Here is a 12465-nt window from a genome sequence, read left to right on the forward strand (position 1 = left end):
GCTCCTGACTCTAGGTTCCTGGCCCATTTCAGTTCCTGTTCTGTCTGTCTTCAGATGATGAATAGCAATGAAGAAGTGTAATCCAAATAAGTCCTACCCTCCCCAACTTGTGCTTGGGTTATAGTTTTTGGTGACAGCAATAGAAACATTAAGACATTCAACATTACATATGTGATGGCCTGTCTACAATCTGTAGATCCAGTGAAGTTAGATATAGAGGAAGGGACTTGGGTGCATACATTGATGCCCATGGTATGGGGATATAGAATGGATTTTATTAGTGGACAAAGGTGGACAAGAAGGAGAAGATCAGGTTGCATGGTGGAGGGAGATGGGGTTGAATAAGGAAATGCAGAAAGAGATATTTGAAAGAGAACTATTTGATGAATGATGACCGAAAGGGGGAGGAACTGGAGAGGATGGGAGGTAGTAAAAGAACCGTGGAGAGTAAAATTTGGGGGGACTGTAAGCAGGGTCTATTAAATGAGAAATTAATATTATTTTTAATTTTAGTAGAATATTATGCATGGCAGAGGGGCTCCAAGGAATGTACATTTTACCTCCAAAATACTGGGCTTTGACGGATTCTTGGTGAGGTGAAACACTTAAAAGCTCTTACCACTCTTAAACACTTAAAAGCTGGTACCACTCTGTTACCACTCATGCTGTTGTAGAGTTTCTCTCTACTTGCTGCCCTCACATCACATCCCTCATAATCTATGGATTGTATGAAAATTTAAGGGGCGTTCCAGCCCCTCTCTGGGCAATATCATTGCCACCCACAGTGTTATTTAGATTCAACTTTCTCAAGGATTGAAGCTGATGCAGATTAATACTTCAACCAGGATCTTGGAAAGAATTAATACAAAAAACAAGCCTTTTTTTGTTTGTTTGTTTTTTCAAAGTCAGGCTGGTGTTCAGATGATTATTATTTCCTTGTACCTATTTCGTCATCCTGATTCCTGATATGATTTAAGAAAAACATGGTTAATGAACAGATGTGCACCCTGAGGATTCAGGGTATTCAGTAGAAAGGGATGATAGGTTTTTATATAAAAGTTTACTTTTGTGATTCTTTTAAGATTTTTGAAGGATTAATTTTTGAGATAGATAAAAACTAATCCTTTCTGTATAACAGCAAATTTCAGTCTACCAATAAGAGAAACTGGCTGAAAAAAATTTTCCTTACTTGCTTACAACTTGTTAATCTGTAACAAGTTTTTTAGTTAGAAATGTGTGTTGGTTCTTGAGAATAATATTGGATATTTATAAACATAATTTATAAATAGCTCATCATAAAAGTATAGTGAGAAGATGATTTTCCTTATATATACTCATAATTATTCACTAGAAGAAAATAGAAAGTAACCAGTATAAATTTGATACTAATTGAAAGATTGTGCAGAGAAATATATGCAGTGTGAGAAAAATAAAGTTGGTGCTTTGTTCCATCCACCAAATGTGAGTATATATAGAAAGTGATTGAAGCTTTGCACTGTCCAACCAATGTCTGTGTGTGTGTGTGTGTGTGTGTGTGTGTGTGTGTGTGTGTGTGATTGTTTGTGCTTCTTAAAGCTTGCTTCTTCTACCATGTATGTAAATGTGTCTTGCCTGCTTTATATGCCATCTAACCAACATCCCCTCCTTGAATCACTGAACACTCTATCACAGCTACTCTTGGAAAGACAGAGAGACAGCAAACACACAGAGCCCTACTGGGCATAACTTGAACATGTTTGAGACCACCCACCTCCTCCAGTGACACCCTTCCTCCATCAAGGAAACACCTAGTCCAACAAGGTTACTCCTCCGAATACAGTCTATGTGCCAATTGGGAATCAATTACATTAAAACTACCACACATACCTAGCTACATGCATGCATATATTCATGCATAAGAGATAAACAGAGAAAGAGGGTGAGAGAAATAGAAAGAGAGAGAGTGATAGTTAGATGATAGAGAAATAGATGCATACATATCTATATAAATACATTCAATCATTACTTCATACATACATACATACATACATACATACATGCATACATACATATATAGATGACGAATAGACAGATAATTATATGTGAAATTAATCTAAACACTAAAGACATGGTGCCCTTTAATTCACACACACACCCTGAGCATTGTTTACAATCCTCAATTAAGACATAAAGGTTGGACATTCGAACTACAAAGACATATACAAACAAACCCACAAAACCCACAATGTTCTTTGGTGTGCATAGATTTGATTAATATCTAGGATTTTCTTTTTTGTGTATATTATGAGAGATTACACCCTAAAATCTTTCTCAAACTTGTCCATTATTTTAGTTACTATTGTGTACAACCTGATACTTATAATCCACTAGATAGTAATGTTACAGAAGGTGTTTATTGTGCTGAAGATATTCAGCCATACCCCTCAGCTCCAAAATATATCTTTTAAAGACACATAGTAAGGAACGATCTTCCAAGTGACCTCAAATGAAACTGTCACCTGGTGAAAAATAACACAGCACAGGAAGAATTTTACACATAAAATTTATATTCATGTGAATATTGGTCAAAATGATTATAATTGTAAAGTTGAATTACATAGTGGTATGTCTTTGAAACAATAGGAAAAAATGATGTGCATACATTGTGTTTTCCAAAAAGAGTAGGAAATGTAAAACATTTAAGCAGTGGCATGTTGGTTTCTAATGCCAGGAGATGACTAACATAGCAACAGACTAATAATGTATCCTCTTCAAAAGTTAAAACAAAACAGCAACAACAAGAAGAGAACAACAATCACAAGGAACTATGTCATCCGTGGAATCTTCAGGAGGATGTGCAGCAATCTGAACATGTTTCCAAGGACTTTAGTAGATGTCTATCGTGTTGTCAGCCTGACAGGTTTGCGTTCAACCATCCATGTCTGTATACTAAGGTTGGAAACAACCCATCGAATATGAGTGACCTAAAGATGATGAGTTCTACTCCCCACTCTCCTTGCTGCTCTGGAGACTTCAAACCTGAGGGGAGGAATGTTATATTGATGAGAATGAGAATGCTCAATGACTCTTTGTCTACATTGTGTAAATTTGGCATCTCTTTAAGTGAAGTATAAGACCTGATTAGGCCAGAAGGTACAACTAGAGGCCTGTTGAATAAAGATGCTACTATAGAGACCCCATGTAATGAGAAAAGTCTTTCAGAAGTACACTTGGACAGAGATGGAATTTAAGATCCAATTATTCAGAAATGGCATGTAGGCACTATTGTTGGCCTTAGTGTCATACCGAGAACACACACAACACTAATCAGAGATGTATGGCTAGTGGTCAGAAGTGAGCAGGTAATGGACATTGGGATGAAATAAGACTCTATGAGCCATGAAAAATAGATAGGACCTCAATGATCAGAGGGGAAATACACGAGGGCATCTTTGTGAGAAATTGGAAATCTAAAACCCCTTTGTACAGGTAAACCAGTATGTTTGGTTGGGTAGAGTTCAAATTTGCATGTTCTTTCCTTTACGTGAGAACAAAGACACAGCCTACCTCATGCAGTGGAGCCCATTCCAGGTTCTTCCTAACAGGTAGCAACTCCTCATCAGAGACTAGAGCATCTGTCCACTATAGTAAATGTGGTGCCGGATCAGGAAGCAGTCTGAGCACTCATCAAAAACCTGGCTGACAGTTCCACACTAGTTCTTCTTCTCAGGCATATGTTCATCTCCTGGGTCTAGGTATGAATGGTGAGGAGTACATCATTTTAGTTTCTGCCTTGAGGAAATGAGCTTTTGTTCTGGGCTGTACTTCTTAATGTTCGGCTCAGGTACTTTAAGCTTGGGTGGTCTGGAGGTCCATTTGGGAGTTAAAATTGGAGGGGGGTTGTCTAAGTGTCTGCATCAGAGGAGAACATTGCAAGGTCATTATTGGTCAGAAAGGCATATTTGATGACCACTTGGGGAAAATGAGATCTGAGGCCACTGGTAACTCAGAGTCAGTAGAGTGAAATCCTTTTGGTCAAAGCAGAAGGATCTGAGGCCCAATTAAATAGACTTAGTAAGTTTACTCCCACAGGGGCATATTTGGAATGTCTGAGAACCCTTTGGATATTGGTGGACTGTAGCTCTCTATTAGAACAGGGAGGGCTGGTAGATCCTTTGGCGAAAAGTGGAATATTTCAGGTATAGTCTAAAAGCCAATTCAGTAAAAGACAGTAAGTGGAATACTTTGGGTAAGGGGAGACATATGCAGTATCCCTATGTGCAGGAGAAGAATTCTTTCTGCCCGTCTCGGGATTAGTGATAGATCTAAGATTCTCTAAAATAGGAGGATGGTGATAAGAGCTTCATAGGATTGTATAGAATAGTTTTATCCTGTTATTCCTATGTCTGCAGCACTATTGATCAGAAATTGAACATTGATTGATACCTTGAGAATTATAGGACATTCCAGGTACTTACTCCTTCATCAGCTCCAAACATGAAATCACAATCAAGAATACACATCATCTGAATGTCAGTGGTAGGCATGACAACAATCTTAGAAGTCTTAGAAGAGGGTGTAATGTAGTATTTTCTGGTTTAGTGTCTTCCTTAAATATATGTCCCTCCACACATTCCTCTGCATGGAGGCCAGGATGTCTCTGTCTAAGGAAACAAAACAAAGATAGTAATCTGATTTACCCTTACCTTGACACTCTTCTGTTTGAGATTTCAGTCCAGAGTGTTCTGAAATCTCTTAGGTCAGAACAGTGCTTCCCACACCATGGAAATTAGAAGTTATAGGTAGGACATACACTGGGAAGATGGTGAATCTGGGGGATTTCCTCAAACACACTGTGCTCCACACAGGTTGGAGCACTCTTTGTTGTGAATGTCTAAATCTTCTAAGTAAGATAGGGGAGGAGCTTGGGAAGTTTTGCACAGAAGTAGGATGGTTGTGCCCTTCATCAAAGAGGTAATGTGGCAAACTTCATGAGAATAAGGAAGTTGAAGCACTCTGGTCATAAGCAGCATTTCTGTGACACTTTGCAAATGTGAAATTCTAAACCTACTTGTAAGAGGGGTAAAATCTCTGGCTATTTTCAATAAATAAGAAAGACCATTTCACATTGGAGAAAATGCAAATACCTTCTGGAGAAGAGGGAGTTCCAGTATTGATTGATCAGCTTCCAAACCTTTTCTGCAGAATTTAGATAATCCACATATTTTATGTGGTGTGTGGACAGCAGGCAGCAATTGTTTCAGTATTCCAACAAGTTGGATGGTTATCTTTGATCTATGAAACCTTTAGTCAGATGACATAAGAGCAAGGCCACTTTTCTTGAATGGGGGAATGTCCCCGAATATTTGTAGCAGGAAGAAGTTTGGAAATAATCTTAGACAGTTGGTATATAGCAGGCACACATAGTCAATACGACAAGATCTATTTACACTTTACAAGAGAGGGTAGGTATGTGTCCACCACTGAAAATAAAAGGAGATATTTCAGTCCAATATGGGCATTCGAGAAGGCTTTGTTGCCCAATAGACACAGGGAGAACAGGAAATATGTATGACTAGATGTGGTGTGTCTGAGGCTCCCATAGGGAGAGGGAGAGGCACTGAAGCCCTGGCATGACTGGATGACATTTATAGACCTCTTCGACAGAGGATGTGAATTTGAGAACTGCTCGAACAAAAAGATTCATTCTGGTGCCCCTTTCAAATGAGGAGTCCGATGTGAGACACAGTTAAATGGAAATTTTTGCTCTCCATCAGATAGAAATAGTTTGGAATTCTTTCTGGTCAGAGAGGGTAATTATTGAAGACCTTTTGGACTGGAAGTGAAGTTTGGGGCCTGGGGCAGGTAGAGATGATCTCAGGCCCGTCAGACTTACAAGACAGCTATTGGACCCTCATGTATACAGAGGGTACATTTGATATAAAATGGACACAAATTAGTGGTCTAAGTATTGATGTTTAGGAGTAGAAGATTAAAGCAGAATTAGAGTCTGCTTAATGTCCCAAACCTCTTTAGGGTTAAGGGAGTGACCTGAATACCTAATAAATGAAAAAAAAAAAAAAAAAGAACTGACCATAAATTTCACCAAAGGAGCAGGTTGTAATTTTAAACACAAATGTAGTTACATTTACAAAAGAAATTCTGTAGACTGGTAGAACTCATTTTTAAATCCATCTAGTCCTGGACTTTTATGGTACTTTCCCTGCCATGATACCATTACCACATTTCAAGAACATGAATTCTTATATTGGTTTTCTTTTATCCCCTTCATTTAAATATGTAGGTAATATATACCTATAATTTTTTCAGTTTCTTCAAGATTTTATACTGTTTGTATTATTATTTCAGAATATTATCTTATGTTTCATTGAATTTCTTTGGTATATGTTGCACTATACATGGTTTTGTTGACTTCTGTACTGTACTGTCCTTAGCAATCTGCTCTGATCCAATCGCGTGGGACTTTACACTGCATTAGTCAGGTAAGCAAAAACCCGGTCTGAGTAGGGGCACAAGCCCCTTTCGGTCCGAGCAGCACCAGGGTAGCTAGGGCACACAGACGGCTGACTATCGCCAGATGCCCACAATACCAGCCATGCGAACGTAAGAATTCTGAGGATTGGGATCTACCCAGCGCGGGAGCGCTTTGCCCGAACATTGGCAACAGACATCTTAGTTCCGGGACCCTGCCAAGTGTATCCTGCACAGCTCCAGAGAATACCAGAGGGCGAAAGGCAAACGTAAGAATCCTACTAACAGAAATCAAGACCACTCACCATAATCAGAACACAGCACTCCCATGCCACCTAGTCCTGGGCATCCCGACACAACCGAAAAGCTAGACCCCGATTTAAAAGCATATCTCATGATGATGGTAGAGGACATCAAGAATAACTTTAATAACTTACTTAAAGAAATACAGGAGAACACTGCTAAAGAGTTACAAGTCCTTATAAAAAACAGGAAAACACATCCAAACAGATGATGGAAATGAACAAAACCATACAAGACCTAAAAAGGGAAGTAGACACAATAAAGAAAACCCAAAGTGAGGCAACGCTGGAGATAGAAACCCTAGGAAAGAAATCTGGCACGATAGACACGAGCATCAGCAACAGAATACAAGAGATGGAAGAGAGAATGTCAGGTGCAGAAGATTCCATAGAGAACATCGGCACAACAATTAAAGGAAATGGAAAATGCAAAAAGATCCTAACTCAAAACATCCAGGAAATCCAGGACACAATGAGAAGACCAAAACTACGGATAATAGGAGTGAATGAGAATGAAGATTTTCAACTCAAACGACCAGCAGACATCTTCAACAAAATAATAGAAGAAAACTTCCCAAACCTAAAGAAAGAGATGCCCATGAACATACAAGAAGCCTATAGATCTCCAAATAGACTGGACCAGAAAAGACATTCCTCCCGACACATAATAATCAGAACAACAAATGCACTAACTAAAGAGAGAATATTAAGAGCAGTAAGGGAGAAAGGTCAAGTAACATATAAAGGCATACCTATCAGAATTACACCAGACTTTTCACCAGAGACTATGAAAGCCAGAAGAGTCTGGACAGATGTTATACAGACACTAAGAGAACACAAATTCCAGCCCAGGCTACTATACCTGGCCAAACTCTCAATTATTATAGATGGAGAAACCAAAGTATTCCACGACAAAACCAAATTCACACATTATATTTCCACGAATCCAGCCCTTCAAAGGATAGTAACAGAAAAGAAGCAATACAAGGACGGAAATCACGCCCTAGAACAAGCAAGAAAGTAATCCCTCAACGTTTCTTAGAGGGAAACTCATAGCGCTGAGTGCCTCCAAGAAGAAACAGGAGAGAGCACATACTAGCAGCTTGACAAAACATATAAAAGCTCTAGAAAAAAAGGAAGCAAATTCACCCAAGAGGAGTAGATGGCTGGAAATAATGAAACTCAGGGGTAAAATCAACCAAGTGGAAACAAGAAGAACTATTCAAAGAATTAACCAAACGAGGAGTTGGTTCTTTGAGAAAAATCAACAAGATAGATAAACCTTTAGCTAGACTCACTAGAGGGCACAGGGACAATATCTTAATTAACAAAATCAGAAATAAAAAGGCAGACATAGCAACAGATCCTGAAGAAATTCAAAACACCATCAGATCCTTCTACAAAAGGTTATAGACATGAAACTGGAAAACCTGGATGAGATGGACAAATTTCTAGACAGACACCAGGTACCAAAGTTAAATCAGGATCAATTTAACGATCTAAACAGTCCCATATCACCTAAGGAAAGAGAAGCAGTCATTAATAGTCTCCCAACCAAAAAAAAAAAAAAAAAAGCCCAGGGCCAGATGGGTTTAGTGCAGAGTTCTACCAGACTTCAAAGAAGATCTAATCCCAGTTCAGCACAAACTATCCCACAAAATAGAACTAGAGGGAACTCTATCCAACTCATTCTATGAAGCCACAATTACTCTGATACGTAAACCACAGAAAGATCCAAAAAGTTAGAGAATTTCAGACCATATCGATTCAAAAATCTTCAATAAAATTCTTGCTAACCAAATCCAAGAACACATTAAAGCAATCATCCATCCTGACCAAGTAGGTTTCATCCCAGGGATGTAGGGATGGTTTAATATATGAAAATCCATCAATGTAATCCATTATATAAACAAATTCAAAGACAAAATCAACATGATCTTCAAGTTAGATGCGGAAAAAGCATTCGACAAAATCCAACACCCATTCATGATAAAAGTCTTGGAAAGATCAGGAATTCAAGGCTCATACCTAAACATGGTAAAAGCAATCTACAGCAAACCAATAGTCAACATCAACGTAAATGGTGAGAAGCTGGAACAATCCCACTAAAATCAGGGACTAGACAAGGCTGCCCACTTTCTCCCTACCTCTTCAACATAGTATTTAAAGTCCTAGCCAGAGCAATTGAACAACAAAAGGAGATCGAGGGGATACAAATTGGAAAATATAAAGTCAAAATATCACTTTTTGCTGATGATATGATAGTATATATAAGTGACCCTAAAAATTCCACCAGAGAACTCCTAAGCCTGATAAACAGCTTAAGTTAAGTAGCTGGACATAAAATTAACTTAAACAAGTCAATGGCCTTTCTCTACACAAAGGACAAACAGGCTGAGAAAGAAATTAGGGAAACAACACCCTTCTCAATAGCCATAAATAATATAAAATACCTAGGTGTGACTCTAACTAACGAAGTGAAAGATCTGTGTGACAAGAACTTCATGCCTCTGAAGAAAGAAATTAAAGAAGATCTCAGATTATGAAAAGATCTCCCATGCTCATGGATCAGCAGGATCAATATAGTAAAAGTGGTTATCTTGCCAAAAGCAATCTACAGATTCAATGCAATCCCCATCAAAATTCCAACTCAATTCTTCAACGAATTAGAAAGAGCAATCAGCAGATTCATGTGGAATAACAAAAAACCTAGGATAGCAAAAACTCTACTCAAAGATAAAAGAACATCTAGTGGAATCACCATGCCCAACCTAAAGCTGTACTACAGAGCAATTGTGATAAAAACTTCATGGTACTGGTATAGTGACAGACAAGTAGACCAATGGAATAGAATTGAAGACCAAGAAATGAACCCACACACCTATGGTCACTTGATCTTCTACAAGGGAGCTAAAACCATCCAGTGGAAAAAAGACAGCATTTTCAATAAATGGTGCTGGCACAACTGGTTGTTATCATGTGGAATGTGAATCGACCCATTCCTCTCTCCTTGTACTAAGGTCAAAATTAAGTGGATCAAGGAACTCCACATAAAACCAGAGACACTGACACTTATAGAGGAGAAAGTAGGGAAAAGTCTTGAAGATATGGGTACAGGGAAAAAAATTCCTGAATAGAACAGCAATGGCTTGTGCTTTAAGTTCAAGGATTGATAAATGGGACCTCATGAAACTGCAAAGCTTCTGCAAGGCAAAAGACACCTTCAGTAAGACAAAAAAAGACCACCAACAGATTGGGAAATAATCTTTACCTTTCTTAAATCCGATAGGGGACTAATATCCAATATATATAAATAACTCAAGAGGGTGGACTCCAGAAAATCAAATAGCCCCCTTAAAAGATGGGGCTCAGAGCTGAAAAAGAATTCTCATCTGAGGAATACCGAAAGGCTTAGAAACACCTGAAAAAATGTTCAACATCCTTAATCATCAGAGAAATGCAAATCAAAACAACCCTGAGATTCCATCTCACACCGGTCAGAATGGCTAAGATCAAAAATTCAGGTGAAAGCAGATGCTGGTGAGGATGTGGAGAAAGAGGAACACTCCTCCATTGTTGGTGCGATTGCAAGCTTGTACAACCGCTCTGGAAATCAGTCCGGCGGTTCCTCCGAATATTGGACATAGTACTACCAGAGGATCCCGCAATACCTCTTCTGGGCGTATATCCAAAAGATTTCCCAAGCGGTAAGAAGGACACATTCACCACTATGTTCAAAGCAGCCTTATTTATAATAGCCAGAGGCTGGAAAGAAGCCAGATGTCCCTCAACAGAGAAATGGATACAAAAAAATTGGTACATTTACACAATGGAGTACTACTCAGCTATTAAAAAGAATGAATTCACAAAATGCCTAGGCAAATGGTTGGACCTGGAGGGCATCATCCTGAGTGAGGTAACCCAATCACAAAAGAACTCAAATGAAATGTACTCACTGATAAGTCGATACTAACCCAGAACTTAGTATAGCGAGATATAAGGTACAATATGTAAAACATATGAAACTGAAGAAGAATTAAGACCAAAGTGTGGACACTTTGCTCATTCTTAGAACTGGAAACAATTACCCATGTAAGGAGTTACAGAGACAAAGTTTGGAGCTGAGACAAAAGGATGGTCCATCTAGAGACTGCCATATCCAGGGATCCATCCCATAATTAGCCTCCAAGCGATGACACCATTGCATACACTAGCAAGCCTTTGTTGCAAGGAAGGTGATATAGCTGTCACTTGTGAGACTAGGCCAGGGCCTAGCAAACACAGAAGTGGATGCTCACAGTCAACTATTGGATGGATCACAGGGCCCACAATGAAGGAGCTAGAGAAAGCACCCAAGGAGCTGAAGGGGTCTGCAACCCTATAGGTGGAACAATATGAACTAACCAGTACCCCCAGAGCTCTTGACTCTAGCTGCATATGTATCAAAAGATGACCTAGTCGGCCATCACTGGAAAGAGAGGCCCATTGGTCAGGCAAACATTATATGTCCCAGCACAGGGGAATGCCAGGGCCAAAAAATGGGAATGGGTGGGTAGGGCAGTGGGGGGGGGACTTTTGAGATAGCATTGGAAACGCAATTGAAGAAAATACATAATAAAAAATATTAAATTGAGAAGTACTCAAAATAATTCAGCAAAAATCAGGAACAAGAAAAGGCTGTTCAGTCTCTGCAAATCTATTTAATACAGTACTTGATATTCTAGTTAGAGGAATAAGACAACTGAAGAGGATCAAGGAGATACAAATTAGAAAGGAAGAAATCAAAGTATCAGTATTCATAAGATAGCATAGTCAAATAATTCCAACAGTGCTACCAGATGATAATTAACTTGAGCACAGATGATAAACACCTGGAGCAACGTGTCTAGATTCAAGATTAATTAATTAAGTAATTATAAATAAATAAATAAATAAATAAATAAATAAATAAATAAATAAGAAGAAGAAGGTGCTGGAAGAGTGTGACCCAGTTTGGCAGTTCTCTGGTTCCAGGGCAACAAAAGTAACATAAAAGAGTTAGTAGGTAATAACCAGGATTGTCAGTGGGAGGTTGATTAACCACATAGAGGCTAGAAAGTGGCGCAACTGTTACACTGTTTAAAGCATAACAAAATATAAAATTTCTGTGAGTTATTTTCATAAGGGAGTGCAAATCATTGGGGCAGGAAACATAAACATGCCACTATGATTTATACATAAAAATATTGTTACACTGAATATAATAAAAAAATAAGTTCCAGAGAACTATTGAATTTTGTACTTGTTATACTTAATATTATCATATACATATACAGTGAGTTAATTGTCAATATTCTTTAAACTCATTATAAAATACCATAACTGTATCAAGTAATAGATGATATTTCAATAGTTGTAATCAGTTCATTATTATTTATACATATAAAACATGTATAAGACATACATTTGTGACATACACCTTAATAAAAGAATGGTAATACAAATTTTACAAATATTACAGAACTCTGCCTATGTATTCTGGATGCTCTTAAATGCATATTAATACAAAAAACAGCCAAGAATCACTGCTATTGAAAAATTAAAGTTGTAGTACAATTTACCCTATTGATACATGAAACTCATTGTACTATAGAAGACATATTTCATAATGTACAAAATAGGTGAATTAGAGTGTTTTAATTACTTTTCTGTT

Source organism: Mus musculus, chromosome Y (assembly GCF_000001635.26).
Source record: "Mus musculus strain C57BL/6J chromosome Y, GRCm38.p6 C57BL/6J".
NCBI classification, from domain to species: domain Eukaryota; kingdom Metazoa; phylum Chordata; class Mammalia; order Rodentia; family Muridae; genus Mus; species Mus musculus.